The sequence below is a fragment of the Dermacentor andersoni genome, chromosome 3 (genome assembly GCF_023375885.2).
Source record: "Dermacentor andersoni chromosome 3, qqDerAnde1_hic_scaffold, whole genome shotgun sequence".
NCBI lineage: Eukaryota > Metazoa > Arthropoda > Arachnida > Ixodida > Ixodidae > Dermacentor > Dermacentor andersoni.
The window spans coordinates 218,074,936-218,102,711 of NC_092816.1; the positions used below are offsets into that span (position 1 = coordinate 218,074,936).

A 27,776-nucleotide genomic window follows, 5' to 3' on the forward strand; every position below is an offset into this window, starting at 1 on the left:
TATAACCACAATGTTCATATTTATTATTGCTGTGTATAGTGCCTTTGTTTTATGTTCATCACTTTTAAATGAAGCCATCGCCAATACATGCACATTATAGCAGCTGAATGACCATCAGCATGTTACTACACAACCTGAGGTGGCAGGTTTAATGCCTAGCAGCTGCAATTGCATTCTAGTATATGTAAATAAAAAGTGAAAACATAATATTTATTTTATGATAAGGGGAACTCAAGTTCAAGTGACAAATTAGTGTTCTAACATGTTCAAAGCATCACTTTTCTTAAGCAGTTTTCGTAAAGTAGAAAATTATATATATGTAGGACATGATTGGTATGGCCACTGTGAGGATACTTCACCTGCCACCAAGGACATCCAATGTCCTGTTAATAATTTGCGTGTAGTTGCCAACCACTTAAAGGAAACAATTTCATCATATTTACCCCACAAAGTCCGAACAGCATTCCAGATGATAGAAAAGTAGAAGTTATTCACCTTTCTTTTTGCTCATGGAGCAATACAAGAAACAACAAAATGTTATTTGAGTAAAAAACTTTGCATATTAATATTTAGTCAAGAATATGCCTTCTGCCTTCTGGACAGGCCGCCATTGGAATATGAACCTGGCAACGTTTAACGCTAGAACGTTATCTAGTGAGGCGAGTCTAGTAGTGCTATTGGAGGAATTAGAGGGCAGTAAATGGGATATAATAGGGCTCAGTGAAGTTAGGAGGCCAAAAGAAGCATATACAGTGCTAAAAAGCGGGCATGTCCTGTGCTACCGGGGCTTAGCGGACAGACGAGAACTAGGTGTCGAATTCCTGATTAATAAGAGTATAGCTGGTAACATACAGGAAATCTATAGCATTAACGAGAGGGTGGCAGGTCTTGTCGTGAAACTTAATAAGAGGTACAAAATGAAGGTTGTACAGGTTTATGCCCCTACATCCAGTCATGATGACCAGGAAGTCGAAAGCTTCTATGAAGACGTGGAATCGGCGATGGGTAAAGTCAAAACAAAATACAGTATACTGATGGGTGACTTCAATGCCAAGGTAGGCAAGAAGCAGGCTTGAGACAAGGCAGTGGGGCAATATGGCATAGGCACTAGGAATAGCAGGGGAGAGTTATTAGTAGAGTTTGCGGAACAGAATAATATGCGGATAATGAATACCTTCTTCCGCAAGCGGGATAGCCGAAACTGGACGTGGAGGAGCCCGAATGGTGAGACTAGAAATGAAATCGACTTCATACTCTGCGCTAACCCTGGCATCATACAAGATGTGGACGTGCTCAGCAAGGTGCGCTGCAGTGACCATAGGATGGTAAGAACTCGAATTAGCCTGGACCTGAGGAGGGAACGGAAGAAACTGGTACATAAGCAGCCAATCAATGAGTTAGCGGTAAGAGGGAAACTAGAGGAATTCCGGATCAAACTACAGAACAGGTATTCGGCTTTAACTCAGGAAGAGGACCTTAGTGTTGAAGCAATGAACGACAATCTCATGGGCATCATTAAGGAGTGCGCAATAGAAGTCGGTGGTAACGCCGTTAGACAGGAAACCAGTAAGCTATCGCAGGAGACGAAAGATCTGATCAAGAAACGCCAATGTATGAAAGCCTCTAACCCTACAGCTAGAATAGAACTGGCAGAACTTTCCAAGTTAATCAACAAGTTTAAGACAGCTGACATAAGGAAATATAATATGGATAGAATTGAACATGCTCTCAGGAACGGAGTAAGCCTAAAAGCAATGAAGAAGAAACTAGGAATAGGCAAGAATCAGATGTATGTGTTAAGAGACAAAGCAGGCAATATCATTACTAATATGGATGAGATCGTTCAAGTGGCTGAGGAGTTCTATAGAGATTTATACAGTACCAGTGGCACCCACGACGATAATGGAAGAGAGAATAGTCTAGAGGAATTCCAAATCCCACAGGTAACGCCGGAAGAAGTAAAGAAAGCCTTGGGAGATGTGCAAAGGGGGAAGGCAGCTGGGGAGGATCAGGTAACAGCAGGTTTGTTGAAGGATGGTGGACAGATTGTTCTAGAGAAACTGGCCACCCTGTATACGCAATGCCTCATGACCTCGAGCGTACCGGAATCTTGGAAGAACGCTAACATAATCCTAATCCATAGGAAAGGGGACGCCAAAGACTTGAAAAATTATAGACCGATCAGCTTACTGTCAGTTGCCTACAAACTATTTACTAAGGTAATCGCAAATAGAATCAGGAACACCTTAGACTTCTGTCAAGCAAAGGACCAGGCAAGATTCTGTAAAGGCTACTTAACAATAGACCATATTCACAGTATCAATCAGGTGATAGAGAAATGTGCGGAATATAACCAACCCTTATATATAGCTTTCATTGATTACAAGAAAGCGTTCGATTCTGTCGAAACCTCAGCAGTCATGGAGGCATTACGGAATCAGAGTGCAGACGAGCCGTATGTAAAAATACTGAAAGATATCTATAGCGGCTCCACAGTCACCGCAGTCCTCCATAAGGAAAGCAACAAAATCCCAATAAAGAAAGGCATCAGGCAGGGACATACGATCTCTCCAATGCTATTCACAGCGTGTTTATAGGAGGTATTCAGAGACCTGGATTAGGAAGAATTGGGGATAAAAGTTAATGGAGAATACCTTAGTAACTTGCGATTCGCTGATGATATTGCCTTGCTTATTAACTCAGGGGACCATTTGCAATGCATGCTCACTGACCTGGAGAGGCAAAGCAGAAGAGTGGGTCTAAAAATTAATCTGCAGAAAACTAAAGTAATGTTTAACATTCTCAGAAGAGAACAGCAATTTACAATAGGTAGCGAGGCACTGGAAGTGGTAAGGGAATACATCTACTTAGGGCAGGTAGTGACGGCAGATCTGGATCATGAGACGGAAATAATCATAAGAATAAGAATGGGCTGGGGTGCGTTTGGCAGGCATTCTCAGATCATGAACAGCAGGTTGCCATTATCCCTCAAGAGAAAAGTGTATAATAGCTGTGTGTTACCAGTACTCACCTACGGGGCAGAAACCTGGAGGCTTATGAAAAGGGTTCTACTTAAATTGAGGACGATGCAAAGAGCTATGGAAAGAAGAATGAAGGGTGTAACGTTAAGGGATAAGAAAAGAGCAGATTGGGTGAGGGAACAAACGCAAGTTAATGACATCTTAGTTGAAATCAAGAAAAAGAAATGGGCATGGGCAGGACATGTAATGAGGAGGGAAGATAACCGATGGTCATTAAGGGTTACGGACTGGATTCCAAGGGAAGGGAAGCATAGCAGGGGGCGGCAGAAAGTTAGGTGGACGGATGAGATTAAGAAGTTTGCAGGGACGACATGGCCACAATTAGTACATGACCGGGGTTGTTGGAGAAGTATGGGAGAGACCTTTGCCCTGCAGTGGGCGTAATCAGGCTGATTATGATGATGCCTTCTGTACTATCAACAGCTGCAACAACTGCATCATCTCCAACTCTGTCTGCAGGACATGTCTACCAGATGGTCAGGTTGACCTACTTGATTGATGCGATCAAGGTAAGAGCAGCCATTTCATTTTTACACATTGCGACCCCACTGCACCTTACAGAGTGTGATGACAGCATGGCGACACCAAATATTGGCTGATTTCATTCAGATGCAGAAGATTTGCTGTTTGGTTCAGGTTTCGGAAGCTGTAACTTTGAGTGAGAAGGCAAATGTATTTTTTAAGTAGGGCGATGAGGCAAGTTGGTTGTGTTCACTGGTAACATTCAGGGCAAAAAAACTACACAAGGATTAAAGGGAGAATCACCCAACACAAGCGTTGTGTTGTGTGGTTAACCTCCCCACCAGGATGGGGAGGTTAACATACTAAGATGCTTTGAGAGGAGTGGAAATGCTGCACGCAGCATCTTTTTTAAAATTAAAATCGTTAACGCTTTAAATACTGTCCAGTGTGGCACCAAATTATAGGCACTTGTCAGAAAGAAATATGGCATAATTTGTATTAATGGGACATATGCTGCAATGCATTTTGGACCACAAACTAAAGATAAAAAGTTTTGCTTTTGATATGCTTGGAAGTGCTGTGCTAACGTGTCAAGCATGATTCGTTCTTTTGTGTTACTTCATAGGCAAGCAGCCTTTATATATAGTTCGTTGCCTCTGAAATAAACATGTTGTGTATTTGCTCTTGGGCCGTCTCCGTCACTCTGTCACCCGCTACAACAGTGGCGACGAGGGTGACCACCCCACGGAGCCCCCGGCACCATCAGTGGCGTCTCAGTAGCGCTGGGAGTCCTGGTGAGTGCTGGAAGTAATAGAGTCTACGGAGTGTCGGCGGTCATGGCCCTGGCTACGAACCTCGGTACCCCAAGTATCTACGAAAATCAAGATAAGTGGGAGATTTACTTTACTCGACTGGAGACATTCTTTGAAGTGAATTATATTGAGACAGATGATGAGAAAAAGGCGCTCTTGGTTTCGACACTGTCAACAAAGACTGTACGCATTCTTGCTGGACACTGCGCCCCCCCGGAAAGTAAGTGGCCTGAGTTACAAGGAAGCACTTACCTTCGTAAATGACCACTATGCGCCAAAGTGTAATGAGGTTGCCATAGGGACCAGGCTGCAAATGAGTCTGTCCGGGACTATGTTGTTGAGTGTAACTTCGGCACCAGCTTGGACCGCATGTTACGGGACCGCATTGTTTGTGGCATCTGAAATTGTGCGGTGCAGTAGACGCTGCTTGAAAGAACTGAGCTCACACTTGCCCAATCTGAAACGCTTGCCACAGCGGCAGAGACAGCCGCACTGGAAGTAAGCACCGTGACCAGACCTGATAATGAGGCAGCGTTGTGCAGTGTAGTGAGAAAATTGCGCCGATATCAGACCTTCACCGAAGATAAGCAAAGCCATACTGATTGCACATGCTGGAGGAACTACGATCACGAAGCAAGCGACTGTCCACACAAAACAAAAAAGTGTTTTCACTGTCGGAAGACTGGTCATTTCACAAGGAAATGCCGCTCCCAATCGGGGCTCCGGGCTAGTCGTATGCGCAATGGTGTCGCTAATGCAGTTCATTATGAGAGCGCTGTACCAGAAACGGAGGAAAGTGATATTTCAACAGTCTTCACATTGCAGGAATGACGAGAAAAGAAATGTTTGCTCCAGGCATTCCGCAGAGTTATCCGCTGGGGTGGCGTGCCCTTGAACATGATTATTGACACGGGATCACCATTTTCTATCATTCTGCAGGAGATGTATCTAACGCACCGTCTGAGTTGGCCATGCTTATAGAAATGCAAACACACGCTCAGCTGTTACTTGGGCAAGCTACTCATTGTTGGTGAACTGCACCTTCAAGCCATTTTGCGGGGAAGGCTGTACCTGCCACACTGATTGTTATAAACTGTTCAGGTCCCAGCCTTTGCAGAAGGGACTTCATCCAGGCGTTTTTGCTTCTGCCATCCGGTTTTCTCTCTACGGTTTAGTCGACATCAGCAGATCCCGACAGCCTCAGGACTGAGTTTTCTGCCCTTTCTGAGCCAGGGCTTGGAAACATTTAGGGGCCACCTGTGAAATTCCACATTCGAGAAAGCGCCCAATCGAAGTTCCACAAGGCGCGGTCAATCCCTTATGCTCTTCGGGAAAAAGTGGAAAGGGAGCTGGACCGTTCAGTGGAGCAAGGCATATTATCACCTATAGCACATTCTGAGTGGGTGGCACCAATCGTACCAGTACTGAAGAAAGATGGATCCCTGCGCATCTGCAGCGATTTCAAAACCACAATCAATGCTGCCTGCATAACTGAGCAGTACCCTTTACCAAACATTGAAGACATTTTCATGTCGCTACATGGGGGATCGTTTTTCACAACACTGGCCCTTAAGGATGCATATAGCCAACTCCCTTTGGATGAGGAGGCGAGGAAGTTGACCGTGATAAACACTCACAAGGGGTTGTTCTGCTATAACTGTCTTCCCTTTGGAGTTGCCTCTGCTCCCGCAATTTTTCAGTGCTGCACGGAAACGGTCCTGGCCGACCTTCCAGCCGTGCAGGTGTATTTGGACGATGTATTGATAGCGGAACGTCAAGCCGGTAATGGCTTAGTGCTTCAGGACGTGTTGCGCAGGCTTCAAGAGAATGGTACCAGGCTGAAGGCCGAAAAATGACACTTTTGCAAAAATGCCATCGTCTGCCTGGGCCATCGCATCGACAAAGACAGCTTGCATCCGCTTGAGAAGAACCTAGCAGCAATACGGGACTCACCACGGCCTACGAATGTGAGTAAACTGCACTCGTTTTTGGGTCTGTGGACTTATCACCGGTTCTTGCCACACATGTCAATGTTGGCCGGGTTGTATTTTCTGCTTGAAAAAGAGCATAAATGGCAGTGGGGAACGGTGCAGGAAAATTAATATCTCAAGGCTAAACAAACCCTTCTGAGTTCATCTGTTCTGACGCATTTCGATCCCAAACAACCCATGCGCTTGGAATGTGATGAGTCACTCTCTGGTATAGGTGCCGTAATCTCGCACCGAATTGGGAAATTGGATAAGCCCATTGCCTTCCGTTCACGCACGTTAACACACGCCGAAAAGAATTATCTTCAGCTTGAGAATAAAGCTCTTGCACTGGTGTTTGGAGTGACAAAGTTTCGAGACTACCTGGTGGGCCGCGAGTTTGTATTGGTCGCGGACCATTAACCACTAGTGGGAATTCAACGAAAAGATTAAGCTGTTCCCCCAATGTACGGGCAAGCGGCACTCAGCCGCTTGCCTATGCCGATACCAGATGCTTGTCGATCGGGCACCTTACCAGAATACATGCTGTCTTCAGAGAACCTTGACAGCTCGTTCGTGCCAGCGGGTGCCATACGGGTGTTGACGAACGCAGATGGATACCTCAGTATGGTGCAGCACTTTGTACTTAATGGATGGCCTAAGCGCTTGTCACCATGCCACAGTCACCTTCAACCTTATTTTTGCAGAAGACTGGAGCTGTCAAGCGTAGAAGGCCTGCTCTACTGGGGTCATCACATCGTCATACCCCGCAAAGCACGAGTCTCCATGCTCGCTGAGCTACATCGACCACGCCAGGGTGCATCTGCGATGAAAAGACTGGCTTGGGTGCTGTTCTGATGGCCTGGGTTGAATGGTGAGATTGAAAGCCTTGCACGTTTGTGCATCTCGTGTACAAGCGCAGCCAATGCCTCATCACCAGGTTCCTATCTTTTGGCCAGAAATGGCGACCAAGTGTTGATGGCCTCACATTGATTATGCCGGACCAATAGAGGGACGCATGCTGTTGATAGTCGCCGACTTGCATACTAAATGGATCGAGGCATTTCCCGTCAGGTCAGCCGACCACAGAAGTCACAATCGCACGGCTTTGCGAATTGTTAGCTCATTTTGGCTTGCCGCAACCCGTTGTATCAGATAACTGGCCTCAGTTCGCAAGTCAGCAGTTTTCTTAGTTCATAACTGCCAACAACATAACTTATCTACGCAGTGTGCTGTACCACCCACAATCTAATGGTCTCGCAGAGCGCGCGGTTCACACAATAAAGGATGGCCTTCTCAAGTACTCGATGGTGAATGATCTCGAAACAAAACTGGCGCGAGTGCTGTTAGGCTATCGACGTACCCCACTACCGTGCGGCAAGTCTCCTTCAGAAATGTTGAACTACCAAATTCGTTCACGCTTGGATACTTGTGTCCCTTCTCTACCTTGAAGTTACTCGCAGCCTCCCAGATTCCAGTACAGGGACCAGGTGTGGGTGCACAACTTTGGCCAAGGGAGGCGTTGGCATCCAGGCATCGTCAAGAGCACTGAGGGTTCACGGCTGGTAACGGTTGACACTCCAGATGGCCTAGCCAGACGTCACTTGGACCAAATTTTCCGTCGGGTGCTTGTATCACCCGTGGCCCCAAAAGTGGAGGCTCCCAACTCGCTTAACCCAGTCCGGACTACAAGAATCGGCCGACGTCAACACGAGAAGGCCAGTCCAGTCTGGCCACTACAGAACCAACTGGTGCCGTGCCTGTTCCTTCAACACCTCCAACATCCCTTCCAGCTGAACAGGCTCTCTGTCCCCTAAGTCCGCCAGTCTTACGGAGGTCTATTCTACCCCAGAACGAAGACCCGTGCAAAGACTGCAGTTTTAAAAGGGAGGGAGAAGTGATATGAAATGCTTGGAAGTGCTGTGCTAACATGTGTCAAACATGATTCGTTCTTTTGTGTTATGTCATAGGCAAGCAGCCTTTATATATAGTTCGTTGTCTCTGAAATAAATGTGTTGTGCGTTTGCTCTTGGGCCGTCTCTGTCACTTTGTCATCCACTACAACAGCTTTGACAACCAGTTTATTGTTATGACACCAAGTACTAACATTTTGAAGAACACTTCTTAGTGTTGCCAATGCTTTACTGGAGTCTTGTTAGATTAAATATGTGGTCTACTCAATAGTAATGTTTTTGTGCACTGAGACGGGCAATCTGCGAAATTACTTATGCAGACATAAAGTAGGAGATATTGTAATTGATCAGGTGAAGTGCTGCGACACCTGACACATTACACGAATGCAGCAGTAGGAACATCAGTGTTGGGTGGCTTCCATAAAGAACACTTTGTTAACAGAATGTCATGTTCATTATGAAATTCAGCTTTCTGTTCCTTTAGGAGTAGGAGTGTGCATTCAGACCACCATGGCAGCACTGGCAGTACTAAAGTGCCTCTGTCAACACCTCGTGCAGGTGTGTCACAGGCATGGACCACTGCAGGGGACGTTGGCAGTGGTCGTGGCTGTTTACAACATGAGCAGCGAAGGACCTGTTTGTGAACTTGAAGCCCTACATGTGCATGCCACAGGCTACTACTCTAACTTGCTCAAGTGCCTGCACAACTCCAGTGGTGTTCATATGATATGGGTAGAGATACTCGTGTATCACACCACCTGGACTGTGAGAAAATACGTTCACATGGGACAGCTGTGTAGGAACTACAGGAGATCCAGTGCAAGGAAGGTTTTTAGGCATATTGAAGGGAATGGTCTGGGGAGACTGCATTCACATGCTGAGAATGTATCTTGTAGTAGCAGCTCTTTATCCTTAGTTTGTGTACTCCCACCATAAGTCTGCTGTAGCTGGTTTGCTTAATAGCAGTCTGCAATGGAAAAGGGTTGTGTGGTACAGCACGAGGCAGGAACAAGGGACGCAAAAAAACGAGGACAAGCGCTTGCGATGGAAAGGGTGCCCGAAGAACTAGAAATGTAACTTGGAAGGGTGACGGTGTGGGCTAGTTGGTTTTCCATTTTAGGTTGTGTGGTACAGCGTGAGGCAGGGACAAGGGACGCAAGAAAAACGGGGACAAGTAAGTTTAAAGCACTTGTCGTTTTTCTTGTGTCCCTTGTCCCTGCTTCATGCTGTACCACACAACCTAAAATGGAAAACCAACTAGCCCAAACCATCACTCTTCTAAGGAGAAAGGGGCTCTGAACTTCACACTAATATAAACCCTTTAAAACATTGGCTGACACTTTCAGGGCTATCATTTACACATACATGAACACCCAGCAAATTGTACCAGACGATCATTGCAGTAGCTTAAAGGGAAAATACAGAAAGAAAAATTGCTTGAACTGTATCGGTAAATCATCATTATACAATAAAAAAATGCCACTTTACCATGAGAAGTTCGGTAAACAAGAAAAAAAAAGGCGAAAACAATAACACTGGTGGTGACGCCACCTTGGAGTTCCTGCACCACCTCACTGTGACGACGGTGTTTGCTCAGGACTAGTTCATTTTTCATTGGCCGAGATCGGTTATAGTGTTGTAAGCAAAGACAACATAGCAAGTTTCAAGGAGTTTTGCTAAGCCACAACAGCGAAAACACAATACTTTGTAATCTGTGACATAAAACTGACACACATGCACTTCACTCTCTGCATGAATTCAAAACATTGAGCTTTAACTTGCATTTTCTTTCTCATAATCAATCTTTTACTATGATATTAAAACACCCCAACCTCCCTCAGTTTGAAATTTTATACATAGACCAGTCTGCAATAAACAAGCAGCTGCAGGAATTTTTTTTTAGTGATGCTGCGACAGCAAAGTTACAGGTGTTGGATGAAAGAGGGCACGGGCACCTTCATTACCCTCCTCTCTCCTCACAACATACTCTCATCATCTCCATGCAATGCAGCGAAAGCTATGGGTAACATCAACATAGAGGAAACCCAGTAAAAAAACAACAACAATTGAAACTATTTGGAAATATCAATGGGTCCGAATAGAAATGGCAATTTCCAATAGGGGGGCCAAGTGTTATCACCAACAGGACCATTTGGACCAGTTAGAATGGCCAACTGCTTCATTCCCTCATTTCAAATTGGGCCAGATGAAATATCCAGCAGGACCATTTGGTTCAATCTGAATTGCCAAATGGTCCAAATGGAGTTATCAAAACCATTTGGACAAAATTTAAGTGTGAAAATGCTGAGGTTTTGTGTGTAGAAAAATGTCAGATTTCTTGTTCTGGGTTTTTATATGCCAAAACCACGATATCATTATGACGTGCACCGTAGTAGGACTCTGGGTTAATTTTGACCATCTAGGAAAGTTCTTCATGGCTCCACTGTTATATGCCAATAATCACCCCCCATGAAATGCTGACTGAATGGTAGTTTCACAAAAGGTGCAGTGGCACAGAAAGGCGAGCCTCCACCCTTCCCAGGATATACAGCCAGCTTTTGTCACAGTGCTATTTTACCTAGCTGTCTGATCAACTGACAACTTTTGATATGACATTTGGTGACATCAGATCCAGGAACCTGGTGATATATGCAAGACCCTGCTGGCTTCATAACATTCGAAAAAGCAGCTGAAAAATCTCATTGAAGAGCACGGAATTGTTCTTTTTATTTTATGTAGCGATGACATCTTTATGAAAGTTATTGTCACTGTATACTATACGCAATGTGCATGTTTATTTAAAATGTTTAGAATTATCAGAAGTGACTTAGGGGTCATTTAAAGAAAGTAATGTTTTAAAAGAACGTTTTATCAGCCTAAATTGATTTCGCATTTACTGATCTTTAGTGTCCCTTTAATTGGTAGAACCTCGCAAGTGTAATGCAGAAGAGTAGCTGTGGCTTTCACCTGTGGCAAGCTTTCTTTTTATTTTTTTGTCTGCTTTCATTTGCCTTTTGCTCACTGATTCTACATTTCAATGAAACATGACACTTAATTTTTCCTCTTCGCTTTTTCTGTGTGATGGATGGTGGACCCAGGATCATTACAGCAGCCGACACGGCAGTCTGAGAATATGCACACTACGATCTCTACTGTTACATTAACAAGCCTTTCACATACAGATAACTACGACACTTATGGAGACAGTTGTTTTTGTGAGATAAACGCATGAAAGGGGAAACATCCTACAATTGTTGCCACTGTTGCGTCTATGGTTGTTCTGCGCATAGCCATCAACAACTGTTGAGGGCAGGGCTCCATTGTGGCACACAGACTCGAGAGGGTAAAGGCACCAGAGTGGGAGCCAACAGCAAACTCAGGAACTTGGGAAGGGGCTCGAGGATCCTAGACCATCAGGCCAATAGGGACACCAGGCCATCAAAGTACAAAGGGCGAGTTGAGAGCACCATGCCTTCGCCGGAGATTCAGGTGGGTTGACTTATGCTGGAACATCCCTGAGCCATCACAAGCAACCGGACCAAGCCAGTAGACAGTACCAAGCTGTTAGAGCATCATAGAAGAGGCCCGTGAACTAGAAGTTCAGTCAAGCTAGCTGGCCTTTTTTTCTTCTGGGCGTCTTTGCTACATGTGCTACATACAGTGCTGCTGACCACCATGTATCTAGAGGGCATTCATTAAATCTGTTCCTACTGACGCGCTAGAGGTGACCAATAGGCTTCGTATTTTGCAGGCTGACACACAGTGTAGACAAAGTACTTGTTGACAACACATGACACACAACAGCAACAAAAATTTTGTAAGTGTTTATATTACACGGAAGTTAACATACACTGATAAGTCAGTCTTTAGATTCCGTCAGTACTATCTTCCTGCAATGACAAGTAGAACTATGCCATTCGTTCTGCCATAGCAGAACTGTGAACTGCTATCTCATCTTAGTGTATTATGAACACAATAACATATGCCGTTCCTGTCCTCATATGCAGCTTCTAGAGAGAAAACAGTACAGGTGTGTTTCTACGAATAGGAAAAGAGAAGCACTTTATTGTTGTCGCACCTCGTAAACACAATGTGTATGTCAGTCATCTATGTTTAAGTGTCAATGGCACAGAAGAGACTTCTATGAGAGTTCATGCTACGTTGCCTTAACTACATAGGCCAAAGTCGCATTCATACAGATACCATAGTGCAGAATCCAGGAGGCTTTAGCCAAACAGTGTGGTTGGTTATGCAGGGTGTTTCACAAACTTGTGCCAAACCTTAAAGATATGCAAATGCGACGTAGCTGGACCAAACCAAGATGATGTTTGCCGTCACTTGGAGAGACTCATATCTCTGGCTAATTAGATAATTAGTCTTAATCCATCAACTTCTCAATTATTATAATTCAATGAAAAGTGACAATGAGAAAACTGTACAGCAACATGAGAAACTCCTGATACAGCTTTTTGTTGCTCAATATGTGCTACATGACTGGTTTTCTGGGCATGAAAGAAGCCCACGAATACACGCAAAGTTGCTGCGTGAGTGGTCACTCGAGCTACCTTGTGTGTGTTCACAGGCTTCTTTCACACTCGGAAAACCACTTTTATGTGGCATATATTGAGCAACAGAAAGCTGTATTGGGAGTTCATGTTGCTCTACAATTTTCTCATTAACACTTTTCATCTAATCATAATAATCGAGAAGTTGGTTAATTACGACTAATTATCTAATTGGACAGAATGAGAAAATTAATCTGAGTGTCTCCAAGTGACAGCAAACAACATATCTTGGTTTGGTCCAGCTATGTGGCATTTGCATATTTTTAAGGTATAGCACAAGTTACGTGAAACAGCCTGTATATGTTGTATAGCTTCATGCTGTTGAGCACATTTACCCTTATAAACAATTTCTACATAAAAGTACAAAAACGCCCTGTGACATGGCACCATGTAAGATGGCCATCATTAATACGGAGGCTCACACTATCTGTATAATTTCATGGCATAATTTCACAGAATGGCACTTTTCCACATATGTAAGTTACCTACCCTGCAAAGCTCATCTACCCACAAAATCTTTTATCTGTAGACTACAACATATACTCCTACCTCAAGAGCAGAGCACTCGGCAGGCCCAGGCTGTAATGTGAGCCTGCTATGAGTGTCAAAGTGCCTCCGGTGATTATTTTTCTTTTCAATGCGCTATCCTGCGAAAATTGGTGCTTGGCACTTATTCCAGATGAAGTTGCACCTATTCTTCCCTTTTTGAAATATGTGAAAGATAAACTGTGCCGATTGGGGGTGGAGGGGGGGGGGGGCAAAGACTACAAAAACAAGGCACTAGTGTACATTGTTTTCCGGAACTGCTTTGAATTTATCTAGGATCAATGATTCCTGAATACGGAAATTGTGTATATGTACAACAAGATGGAATTTGTACTGGCTCTTGCCTAGCCCCAAAACTGCGTAAGCTTTTTAAAACAAAGGGTGTCTAAGTATTAATGCCACTGTTAAATGGCATGTTAAGGCTTGCCTTAGGTTTGTTGCAGATTTTTGGCTATGCTTATTTTTTAAAAACATGAAGTGTATTCATGTGACAACAATGTTGCAGCAGTTCAGGGGTTTGTTCACCGTGCTAGACATCACATATGACTTGCCACCTGAGTAGTCTGAAGTTTTTGAATATTAAAATCTGCATGTACTTTTAAAACACATGTTGGATGTATTTAAGTAAAGGAGGAAAGGCACTCATGAGATACGATTCTGCATACTCAAAGCCTGTTAAAAGAGGCCTAGTGATGTCATGCTTAACACAAAGTATAAAGAAATATAGTCTCCATAAGCCTACACAAAGCCTTAGTGCTCAGGTGGAAAGATTGATAAGCAGCCTGATTGTGGCAATAGCCAGAAGACTGTTAAGCACAATAAATGGTAGGAGAAATACTGAGGATAATGATTCAAATAAATTGTGACCTATAGTGCTGCTGTGCGCACAAAGTTTTGCACAAGCTAAAAAAGATAATCACTAAGCACGAAGTTTATATAGTGTTCTGTGCCTGGGATAACCTAATAGGAATAAATAAAATGGTGAATGGTCGCAATGACTGAAGTCATCAACAGGAATGGCAGTGTGAACCATATGTGGAAGTTAGTAAATGGTAAAAAAAGAAGTTATATTTACAAAATCCCTTTAACCTGCGGAAGAAAGTACATTGGACAGACCAAGAAGTGTATTAAACACCTTTAAGAAAGCATCAATATAACCGCCAAAACATAACCTAGTAAATATAACAAGTAACCTAGCATAGCATCTGTCACAATGCACATCACAGTTCGAAAAAACTAAATGACCACATGTGCAGAATAGAATGGAATTATAAGTTAGGTGTACGCCATGGCAAGTGCAAGAGAATGTGTAAGAGCACCATCAATAGCTATATCTCCTAAAGAAATTCAATTCTTGCAGGAAATGCAGTAAAAATAATTGCTGAATATTCTACTGATTGAACCTGGAGATGCAAAAGGAATGTGGATGTGTAATGTACTTGCACTTCGATCTTCACTCTGGTTGTCATTTTCTTACAATGTGCAAATAGATGTGCATCAACAAACTGTCCGAGATAAAGTGTTGCTAGTTCACATTCTGTGTATGTGGTGTGTGTTTCTCCAATTTTAAGGTTATGACATCACATAACAGCCCTTAATCAAAAACAAGGTTGACAAGCTACTTAAGCAGGAAAACACAGGGGGGATGGGATATTTAGATAAATGAACAAAACAAATAAAACGTCAATTCTTGTGGAATTCCATACTTGTTTGTTACCATGACTATTCAAATTCATCATCGTCATCATCAACCTATTTATGTTAGCAAAGTACCAAGCTAACACAGTTCCTCCATCGTGCCTATTGTAAAGTAGTCTTTAGACTATCCATACTGGCATGAAACGCTGAATATCCAACACACTTGATGGCATTGAGGACGACGTCGTTTAGGGTGCCAAGGACCCTTGCGAAGCATCTGAAGAGGACAACTTGTCTGGCAGTTCTGATGAGGATGGCGCTTGTGGCATTGACTAGTGAGGTTTAGTAGTTGAGCTTACGCTAAAGGAAGATGTTTCATGTTTGCTTTTTGTTTTTCTAAAAAAGACATGGGCCAACCTATATTCTAATTCATTATCATCAGCCGCAGCCTATTTTATGTCCACTGCAGGACGAAGGCCTCTCCCTGCGATCTCCAATAACCCCTGTCCTGCACCAACCGATTCAAACCAGCACCCGCAAATTTCCTAATTCCGCCGCACCCCCCCCCCCCCCCAACCTAGTATTCTGCCGTACTCTACAGCACTTCCCTTCTCTTGGTACCCATTCTGTCACCCTAATGGTCCAACGGTTATCTAATCTGCACATTAGATGGCATGCCCAGCACCATTTTTTTCTCTTAATGTCTGTTAGAATATCGTCTATACCTGTTTGCTCTCTGATCCAAACTGCTCTCTTTCTGTCTCTTAAAGTTATGCCTAGCAGTCTTCGTTCCATCGCTCATTGTGCGGTCCTTAACTTGTTCTCAAGCTTTTTTGTCAGTCTCCAAGTCTCTGCGCCATATGTCAGCACTGGTAAAATGCACTGACTGTGTACCTTCCTTTTCAATGATAACGGTAAGCTTCCAGTCAGGAGCTCACAATGTCTGCCGTATGCAATCCAATCCATTTTTATTCTTTTGTGAATTTCCTTCTCATGGTCAGGGTTCCCTGTGATTAGTTGACTTAGGTAAACGTACTTCACAGACTCTAGAGGCTGACTTGCGATCTTGAAATCTTGTTCCCTTGCCCGGTTATTTATCATTATCTTTGTCTTCTGCATATTATTCTTCAGCCCCACTCTTATACTCCCCCTGTTAAGGTCTTCAACCATTTATTGTAACTCGTCCGCAGTGTTGCTGAATAGAACAATGTCATCGGCAAACCGAAGGTTGCTGAGGTATTCGCCGTCGATCCTTACTCCTAAACCTTCCCAGTTTAATAGCTTGAATACTTCTTCCGAGCACGCAGTGAATAGCATTGGAGAGATTGTGTCTACTTGGCTGACCCCTTTCTTCATAGGTATCTTCCTACTTTTCTTGTGTAGAATTAAGGTGGCTGTGCAATCTGTAGATAATTTCCATGGTATTTACATAAGCGGTCTGTACTCCTTGATTATGCAATGCCTCTATGACTGGTGGTATCTCTACTGAATCAAATGCTTTTTCGTAATCTATGAAAGCCATATAGAGAGGCTTATTGTATTCTGCGGATTTCTCGATAACCTGATTAATGACATGGATGTGATCCAATGTAGAGTATCCTTTCCTGACGCCAGTCTGCTCCCTTGGTTGACTAAAGTCCAATGTTGCCCTTACTCTATTGGAGATCATTTTGGTAAATATTTTATATAATACTGGGAGTAAACTAATGGGCCTATAATTTTTCAGTTTTTTAACATCGCCCTTTTTGTGGATTAGTATAATGTTTGCATTCTTCCAGTTTTCTGGGACCCTTGCAGTCGATAGACACTTCGTATAGAGAGCCGCCAGTTTTCCAAGCATTATGTGTCCTCCATCTTTGATTAAATCGACTGTTATTCCATGCTCTCCTGCCGCTTTTCCCCATTTCATGCCTTGCAAGGCCCTTCTGACCTCATCTCTAGGAGGAGTTTCTGTTATATAGGAGGAGTTTCCGTATACTGTTCATTGTTTCGAATAAAGTACTCCTGAGCCCTCTAGGTACTGTACAGGTCATATAGAATTCTTCCGATGCTTTTATTATACCTTCGAAATTGCTGATGCTATTACCCTGCTTATCTTTCAGTGCATTCATCTTGGTTTGTCCTATGCCAAGTTTTCTTCTCACTGATTTCAGGGTGCGTCCATTTTTTACGGCTTCTTCAGTCTTTCTCACGTTATAATTTTGAATATCACTTATTTTCGCCTTGCTGATCAGTATTGATAGTTTCGCGCATTCTATCTCATCTCTTGAGTTGGACACTTTCATTCTTTTCGTTTCTTTATTAGGTCCTTTGTTACTTGGGAGAGCTTGCCTACTGGTTGCCTTGGTGCCTTGCCTCCCACTTCAATTGCTGCCTCTGAAGCCAGCCTCAGTACAGTTTCCTTCATTACCTCTATGTCATGATCATCGTCACTCTGTTCTAAGGCTGCATATTTGTTTGCAAGTGCCAGCCTAAATTTGTCTGCTTTTACCCTTACTGCCTCTAAGTTGACCTGTTTTTTCTTGACCAATTTTACTCTTTCTCTGTTCAAATTGAGGTGAATACTGGCCCTCACTAACCTAAAATCACTGCACTTTACCCTACCTATCACTTCTACATCCTGCACTATGCTGGGATCAGCAGAAAGTATGAAATCAATTTCATTTCTTGTTTCACCATTAGGGCTTTTCCAGGTCTCCTTTCTGTGGCTATGCTTCCTGAAAAAGGTGTTCATTATTCTCAGCTTATTCCTTTCTGCGAATTCTACCAGCATCTCTCCTCTAGTGTTTCTAGAATCGACACCGTAGTTGCCAACTGCCTGTTCACCCGCCTGCTTTTTCCCCGATCTTGCATTGAAGTCACCCATTACTACTGTATACCGCATTTGCACTTTTCTCATCGCTAATTCAACATCCTCATAAAACTTATCTACTTCCTCATCTTCGTGACTGGACGTTGGAGTGTAGTTTTGTACTACCTTTAATCTTTACCTCTTATTTAGTCTGATTACGACTACTGCTACCCTCTCGTTGATGCTGTAGAATTCATCAATGTTACTTGCTTTGTCCTTATGGATTAGGTCCTACCCTGTGTTGCTTCTTATCTGGGAGACCTCTATAGCAGAGGACATGGCCGTTATTCAGCAATGTGTAAGCCTCACCAGCTCTTCTAATCTCACTAAGGCCGATAATATCCCAAACAATTTCTGATAGTTCTTTGAAGAGTCCTGCTAAGCTAGCCTCACTCGAGTGGGTTCGGGTGTTAAACGTTGCAAGGGTCAGTTTTCATGGGCAGCCTGTCCAGACCCAGAGACTCTTAGCACCCTCTGCTGCGTTGCAAGTCTGACCGCCGCCTTGGTCAGGTGCTCCGCAGCTATTGGGGACTGAGGGCCATTGGTTAATCGAAGATATCATTAGGGAGGTTGTGGCCGAATACTACACCAGGGAGGCCAATTCCTGTTCTGGTGAGGGAGTGTCTTTGTTCAAGCTTAGTGGGCCTTCTTAATTTGGTTGTACCTGGATTAGTGTAGCCCCACTCGCTATAACTTCAGAATAACTTGAATAATGCAATGAATAATTTTACAACCCAATTATTGCATCTACAAATGGATTGGCAAGCACATAACATAATATATTAGCTTAAGAAATAGGCTAACATAATAAATAATCAGTTCTGATATTTTCTTTTTTTTGTCAAATTGGAATTTTTGATGCAACTGCGAGAACATGCAGTAGTGTTTGTGTAATAGCTAAAGGGACATGAACTTTGCTTTTTGCCTGATCTGTTAAGAAAGCATGCAAACTGTAATTACCGCAGATCTGCACAACATTTTCATATTTGCAGGGGAAGGAAAGATGTTTAGTACACAGAATGATTACTGCTGACACTGCCAACACATCCTGGTTACAAGAAGTGACTAAAGTGTCAACTATAATGCTGGACTGGTTGTCGATAAATAGCACCGATTACATTTTGCACTGTTTTGACACGGTGCATAAGCAGGTGGCAGACAACTTCTTTCACTATATATACAGTGTTGTAAACAAGTTCATTATTTTCCTTGTGCATTGCAAGTACTACCACGAAATGCCACCACTTCAGAGAAGGCCACATTTTGACCAGTTTTAATGCAGAATCGAACTCATCCACAGATGTTATGACTCGTCACTAACAGTGACCAACCACTAATGGCCTCGGAACTTCAAGACTGGTGATGGAAGCCACAAAAAAGTAGAAACTATGAGAAGTGCTGTGCAGAGTCATCAAACAAAAGTCTAAGGTTTTTTACTGCAAAGGCAATTTACTTGTGCATAACATTAGGGAGCTGCTTTACTGCATGGTACAAACACCTAAGATGCAAGAAGTTTTATTTCTTTTTGCCCAATGAACCTAATTGCAGATTTCCTTTTTTTTCTTTGAAGTATTCTTGCATAATTTATGGACGAACCATATTCTTGGGGTTTCCTTTGACATTCATTATTTTCAAACTATAATATTTTTTAGTTAGTTTTTCAACTATACCAAAAATTTTGGTTTTGCAAATTTTGGTGCTGCATCACTGGATATACCATTCAGCCTGATAAACCTTTACACCACAATATATGCATTTGCCAACAATGTACAGCACCCAAAGGGTGTAGACTGGTCCTCACGTTTAAGGAAACATTCTGCAGTTCGTTAAATAGTTATGAATAAACTTAGAAACATGCCCTGTGTCATGTTTGACAGAATGAACTGTAACAACCTGCCTAATTGCCTGCTTTCTTCTTACTACATTCTTTACACATATGACACATCTATAACCCTGACATTTGTGTAGGGAACCTAGTTTCGAAACTTAATACTGACTTAAACAATGTGTTAAATTCGTGCAGTATTAACCAGCTCAATATAAACTCGTCTAAAACTAAATTTTAGTCTTATCCCACCAACGCTCATCCGCATTCATTCCTTCATTTTAACTTGGTAATAATCTTATTGCACATAGTACTTCCTGAAGGGGATCACGGTCACTGACCAAGTCTGATGTATAACCCGCATTTCGGAACCGGGCACGTGTTCCTTGTTCACTGAGTTGAACAGAAAATCGTCGTCACTTATGTAGCCAGCACGTGACGTAACAAACATGCATCCGGTGTGTCCGGCGTGTCCGGTTCATCGTAGCTGGCGTCGACTGAATGATTAGCGATTCTAGCAGCCACCGGGATGACATGTTCTTTTCTTTGGCAACAACAGTGGCATTGTCCCAGTCAATCTTGTGGCTATGTTCCTGCACATGCTCGGCAATGGCATTCGTCATGTGACTATTATTTCTTACGTCACGTTTATTGTCCTTGAGGCGTCTGGAGAACTTCCCTGTTTCACCAATATATTTTTTGTGGCAATCAGCGCATAGTATTTTATACACGACTCATAAAGAAAAAGGTAAAGGACATCACGCTGAGTGAAGATGACGCCATGGTCTCATTCGACGTCACATCGCTTTTCACTAGTGTCCCAGTGAATTTGGCAATAGCCATGTGCAAAGAAGCCCTACAAGCAGAGAGTGGTCTTCCTGGTTGCATGTCCTTCGACGTCCCCGAACTGCTGTGGTTTTGTCTAAGCAATAATTTTTCTTATGGTGGCAGCCTTTATCAGCAAACGCATGGCATGGTGATGGGAGCGCCAATATTGGTTACCACGGCCAATATAGTAATGGAAGCCTTGGAAGGAAAGGTGCTGGCCACATTCAACCTGGCACCTAAAGTTTTTTATCGCTACGTAAAATGACTGCTTCTGTATTTTGAAGAAGCAAGACATACAACGCTTCCTGGACTGCCTGACTGCCCAAAATGCACACATACAATTCACCGTTGGACATGAGAGGGACAACTTGTTGCCTTTATTGGATGTACTGATTCGTCGGGATGGGGGCGCTCTCGCCTTCTGAGTATACAGGAAGCCTGCGCACAAAGGTTGTTACCTCAGGTTTAATTCTTGTTATCCTGTCGGCCACAAGACGTCCGTAGTGTTGTCCTTGATAACATGCGCCATACGTGTCTCCTCAGGCGACAATGCACTGAAAAAGAAATTACGGACGATCCACCGTGAGCTAACCCGCAACGGCTACCCTAATCGTTCCATATGCAGGACCGAGAAGCGGATATGACAGCCAAGCTCGGAGAACAACACGACAATCTGTGCACGTGCAGCCATCCCTTACGGCCGAGGAATCAGCGAGGCACTGTCACGCGTATTTTCAACATACAACTTGAGCATTGCCCACATCCCGACCAGCAAGCTTCGGAACCAGCTAATGAATGTGAAAGACAGGTTACCTGTTGAATCATTCCCAGCGGTCGTGTATAAGATACCATGCGCTGATTGCCACAAAGTATATATTGGTGAAACAGGGAAAGTCTCCAGATGCCTCAAGGACCATAAATGTGACGTAAGAAATTATAGTCACACGACGAACGCCATTGCTGAGCATGCGAAAGAACACAGTCACAAGATTGACTGGGACAATGCTACTGTTGTTGCCAAAGAAAAGAACATGTCATCCCGGCGGCTGATAGAATCGCTAATCATTCAATCGACGCCAGCTATGATGAACCGGACACCAGGGACTATGCCTGCCATTTACGCATGCTTATTACATCACGTGCTGGCTACATAACTGATGATGATTTCCTGTCCAACTCAGTAAACAAGGAACCCGTACGCAGTTCCGAAACGTCGGATTATACATCAGACTTGGTCAAATGAGCGTGATCCCCTTCATTTCCATGCCTGACCAGACGAACTTTCGTCGAACCCTTGATTATAGTACTTCCTGTAACTATTTGGGTGCAGAACTTGATTCTAACCTTAAGTTTTATCAACACATAGCAAACATTAGGCAGAAGGCAACATATGAAATAAGGACACTTTTAAAAGCTCGGTATGCATTGAACCACAAAACACTTACCCACTTACAATCATTACAAGTATTACAAAACTAGGCTGTTAGAATTACATTTAATTTGAACCATTTCAATTCCAAACAGTTATTACGTAATTACAACATTCTTACTGTAGATGAACTTATTAACTTTAATCTTGGTACATTTTTATGCCAACAACTAGGTAATGCTCACTGGAACAGGCTGATACCTCTTGTCTAATGAATACTAATCTTAGGCGATTTGCACTAAACAATATTATTATTCTTCCCAAGGTACGCACAAATTATGGTTAGCAGAGTATCCATTTTTTGTCCATTTCCTTCTTGAACACACTACCTCCTACAATTAAATCATGTATATCATTACCTAGAACTAAAAGACCACATTTTATCATCTGCAACCACTTAAGTTTTTTTTTTTCATTCCTCCCTTCCAAATGTACGTTTTGTTAAAACTTATGCTACACAAATAAAAGTTTGCTTGGTTGTGTTTCATTATCCATTTACTTTCATAATGGCATAATTAGTCAAATGTCATAATTATTATACTTCTTTACTAGGATGTTTGTAGGTAATTTGTATTAGCGCTGCTAATACAAATTAATACAACCAATACTATGTTTCCTATTTTTTTAATTTATTACATTATTTGTTGCAAGTGTTTATATTTTTACTTATACGCTGTACAGGAGGTCCCATTAGTCTTTGACGTCGGGACCTCCTCCAGTATAATATTCCCTTGTACTGTATTTTGTCTATTAATAAAAAACCCTCATTCATTCATTCATTCATTTAATGAAATGCTTTGTAATGTCTAAGGAAATACCAAAGTATTTCATTGGCTCTTTATATTAGACAAGCTTTCCCAAATATTAAGTACTGTACTTTTTTAAGTGATATAATTTTCTGAAACCTGTACTGATGCCAATAATCTACTGATGTAAATTTAATGAGATCAACATTTAAAAAAAACAAGTACGGATACATAAGTAAAGGAAGATCAGTATTTTATTTATTTATATAGTACCTACTACAGACCTTTCAGTCCAAGCAGAGGGGCAATAGAATGCATACAAACAAAAGAGAACAAATTAGGGACAAGCGAATACAAATTTATACAATTTTTAGTCACACTCTATCTGTAAACTGTCATTCCAGTCTGATATTGTTCTGGAAAAAAAAAAAAGAAAATTTAAACGTGTCAGTTCAAACATAATAGGGTGTTAGTGAGTCCGGATGATGCTGTCTTGTGTGCCGTGTTAGTGCAGGTGTTATGTGAGTCGATGGTTTAATTTCAAGCTCGTTGAGAAGAAGGGAAAGGAATTGAAGCCTTAGCATCATTCGGAGTGATTCAAGAGTGGGTATGGAATTTTCTGTCATAATTTTAGAGGGAGAGTCCAGTCTTACGAATTTATGAAATATAAACCTAACTGCCTTTTGCATTTTTTCAAGACGAACAATATTTGACTTAGCGTAAGGATCCCATGATATACATGCATACTCTAACTTTGGTCTAATGAAAGTAAAAAAAACAGTAATTTCACATTAGGCGGGGCATTTTTTCAGTTTGTGTCTTAGGAAACAGGGTTTGCGGAAAGCAGAACAAATATCATTAATGTGCATGTTCCACGACAATGTGGAAGTCAAAGTAACACCTATGTATTTGTAATTGTTAGTCTCACGCAGAGATGAAGAACCTAGCGTATAAGTTAGTGGTTCTTTTTTAAGAGTAATACGAAGAAATACGAATTTATCAGCATTAATAAACATACCCCATTCATTACACCACTTCATTAAGTTATTTAAATCCTTTTTGAGGACAGTCTGATCATTCTGACAAGTTACATCACTGTATAAAATACAATCATCGGCAAACAGTCTAATTTGCACACTGGGAGTTATGGTTTTAACAATGTCATTTATATACATTAGAGACAGTAAAGGCCCCAAGACACCACCTTCTGGCACCCCTGATATGACTGGGAGAGTGGCCGAGCTATGTTCACCAATTGTAACAAAGTGAGTGCGTTTGCTCAGGTAAGCAATAATCCAGTTTATGAAAATGACAGGTATGCCAGTAATTCTAAGTTTGAAGATTAATTTGTCGCGCGGAACCTAATCGAAGGCTTTTCTGAAATCTAAACATATTACATCTATTTGACCATTATTGTCTAGAGATAAAGCAAACGAATGAATCACTGATACCAATTACTGCAGCACATGACAAGATTTTGTTCACTTAACACTGCCAATAAAAATGCCTACGCTAATTTATGATGGACCATACAAAACTGCTATTTTTGGCCTTCATCAATGTAATAAGTAAAACCATTACAAAATAACCCGGGCACTGCAAATGTTTTGATTATATTACAGAACTGCGATTGTGTTGTTCCAAAACTGGTCCGGCAGAATTGCCTAAAGAGTTAAATTAGACTGGAAATGCAAAGTGTTCAGCTTGTAAACAAGATGGTATGTTAGACGGTATGCCTTATAATGTCAACAATATGGTGCTTCCACAAGAGCAAACAAGAAAAATGTATGAGATTTCTTTGGCATTTACCACACTTAGTTTCACTTATACTTTACCAGATGTAGTAACAAATAAGGTTAACTCAGAAAAAACACAAGGCTATTTTAAAAGCGTAAAATCATGCAATGGAAATTTTGATGACCATGAATTTTACAGAAATAAAAGGTGGCAAGCCTATGCTGCCAGTTCAACAGAAATTCTTTACAATATTGAACAGCATCAATGAAAACGTGCTGTTAGGCTTTCATTCTAGTTTACAATACATGGATTCCCAATGACTAAATCAGTACAGTACCTTACTAACAGTAAAAAAAAAACGTTGCATAATTCGACTCCCTTAAGTCAGCTTCGCGGCAGTACATCCGTGCTAGGCGGTGATCATAAAGTGAAAGGGGGCGACTGTTACAGCTAATGCGTGTTCCTTAATTGTGCACACGCGCACCCGCTGTTTTAGGCGCACCACTCACAGGTGTAAAAAGTTATCTCGGGCGCGGCTTTGGAGATTTGAGCACTTCTTTCACCTATGTTACGCACCGCGAATATGAGACCGTAAACCAGTCTCTGGTACGCGTTCCTTACTTATACACATACACTGGAAGCCATTATGAGCTGCTTCTGATGTTCGCTGAAGCAATTTCGGCCCCTTGTTTTGGGGTCATGGCCCTATGTGCTCGTACTGTGGCCAGAGACGGCGCGTGAGACTCTTACTACGTTTCTACAAGCACAATAGTCTTTGTAACAAGCCTTTGCATATCAGAAACCTCCAACAAATCAATGTAGTAGCAATCACAGTATTAGTCCTCAGAGAGATGAGTAGTTGCGCTTGCAGTTTGCACATTCTCTCTTCCCGTAAACCGCAAGACAATGTGTATCATTCACCGCATTACACAGATGTATTGCGGTGGGACCACTGTGAACCGAGTGCTTCAATGCGATACAAGTATGGTACATTACGGTGAAGCATACTATAGCACATCCGTTGCCGGCGGCCCGATGTGCAAGCGATGGGCACACAGCACGAAGATTTAGTTACACACACAGAAGTTCACGCTAGCACCCATTCATAAACCACATAAACTAGACGCTTTATGTGCACTGTTTGCTGTGGAGCTGACTTCGAGAGACATATCGCTATCTACGAAGCAGGCGGAAAAGTTCCATTCGCATCTGCGTGCCTTCGCAGGACACAGCGACCCCGTAGAAACTAACAAAAGCGGCAACGTCCTGCGCAGAAACCACATAATCACCTTCTAAAAGACTGCTGAGCAACATGAACACGGGCACAGGCAAATTTCACTGACGCACATAGCACAAGGGCCAAACCACAACCTATTTAAACGACACACTTACAGAAAACTTCACCTATGACTTCATGTTGTCTCCTATCTCATCTCGAGGAACTTGTCTCGTTGATCAGTTTACCATGAACCAACTAGCCCAAGCAAGAGTTTTACTTGTCTACTTCAAACAGGAAAAAGCGGCGACGACATGCAGACAAACCACATTACCTTCCACAAAGCTAGTGAAAAACACGAGCAGCCAGGGGCACGGCCGGAGTCCGCACGGGCAGAATGGAGCTCTCGTCGCGTCCATCACTTTAGCGACACGTATTTAAAAATAATATACGGAGCCAAGCCAAATCATTATTTAGCGTCTATTTGGGTGAACCTAACGCTTTCGGGGCCTATTAGCGTTCGAACGACCAGGGCACTATAACGCTTACCCCCCCTTTCCACTCCGTCGACCGGGTCGAGGAACGGCGGCCAAACAACAAAAGAGAATGACAGATAACTATCTTTCTTTGTTGTTCTCTGTGAGCTGCTACTATGGATGAGGAAGTGCCTTACATTAAGACCCATGACCCAAGTACAGGGTAAACCACTGTTGGAGCACATGATAGCATGGCCAGGGCTCTGCGAGGTCCCGGCTGCCGGTGCCTGGGCACCAACTCGGTGCAGACGCACAAAGCCATGGGGTGGTACGCTCCGCATATCGTCTGCTAATGCCAAGTGTTGGGCCAACATCAGCCACTAGCTTGCACGTTCCTTCTAACACTGGTCAACCCTGTATCATTTGAGATTTCTCCACTACTCATCTCTGCACTTTAATGTGTTGAGCTCGTGGTGTTCTCCTCCCGTACTCTTGGGACAAAGGAACGACAGTACAGTAGTGCAAACAATCACAAGGGCATTTATTGCACCTTTCATAGATCAATGCCAGCTAGCCGAGTTGCTATCCACAAAACATGCCGATGGGCGCGCGACAAATCTAGAAGTCCGACTCACCGCGACCGGATAGCGAGCGAATGTGTTCGCCCCATGCTGGATCCAAACGCCTGGTCGTTCGCGCGTACGGTCACACGAACGGTGGCGCGCTCGAAGGCGGCCACGCGAGACGGTCTCGCAGAAGCATGGATTGGCGCGCGCGGGACGTCCGGCGCGTTCGCCAGTCCGCCCCTCAAGAGCAAGAGGCTTTCTTTCCCGCGCCTAAGTAACCCCGCCGCAGCGCAACACTCGCGCCATCTCTCGTACTGCGCTTCAACCACACCGACCGCCGCGGGCCCCAGGCCACGCGGCGAAGCCGGATTACAGGAGACGGGAGCTATGCGGGAAAACAACGTATCAGGGGAGGCGTGAGAGTCACGCATCCCCACATCCCCCCAACCTTAAATCACTACATATTCCGGCGAAACATGTCACACGGTCTAACATCAACGCGTGCTTCGCGAACAAGGTAGTACATGCGACAGTGGCCGCGCTGAGGTAATGTCCACACGCTGTCCATAGCATGCGAGCCGACATTGTCCTTGGGTACACCGCTGGCGTCCGCCGGTAACAGCAGCAGCTTTGCAGACTCGACGGCACGATTCCAGGCCAGGACTCCGGAAACGACGACGCAGTAGTCGGTACGAGCAAGCGTCGCTCGCGCCTTGCTGGCGAGAGCCGCAGTAGCTGTCAGTGACCGCCGGCTCATTTGTCCGCCGCCGAGGGTTGTGAGCTGGATACAGGAGGCCGCCGAAGTCGCTGCGCCGAACTGGCCACAGCATCACCATTGCCCGGTGGCTCAATCGTAGTCCGGGGCAGCAGCGCAGACGATGTGCAGGCAACAGCAAACCAGGGGTGACTCCGCTCACGCTGCGTACACTCAACAAACACTAAAGTAGTACAAGTGAAAGAAATTCAGCATGCGCATCGCCTACGTGGTACGATGTTCAACTCGGCTAGCAAAAGATCGGGCAGCTACTCAGATGCTTAGTTCGCGTGAACGAAGCTCGCTTCCTTGAGTTGAACGAGTAATTTCAACTCGTGCGAGGCTAGCCAGAATGAGGGAAGCAAATTGCAACACCTCAACGCCACGGTCCACGAGGTTGTGTC

General features: G+C 43.4%; 1 long non-coding RNA gene across 1 annotated transcript; it reads right to left on the bottom strand.

Annotated features, from left to right (window-relative positions):
* Positions 1–8,367: 8,367 nt before the first annotated feature.
* LOC140216654 (uncharacterized) lies at positions 8,368–25,947 on the bottom strand. Its single transcript, XR_011893231.1, has 3 exons — positions 25,753–25,947; positions 11,445–11,710; positions 8,368–9,162 (listed from the first exon to the last, which is right to left on the bottom strand). It is a non-coding gene; the product is annotated as an uncharacterized lncRNA (long non-coding RNA).
* Positions 25,948–27,776: the final 1,829 nt, after the last annotated feature.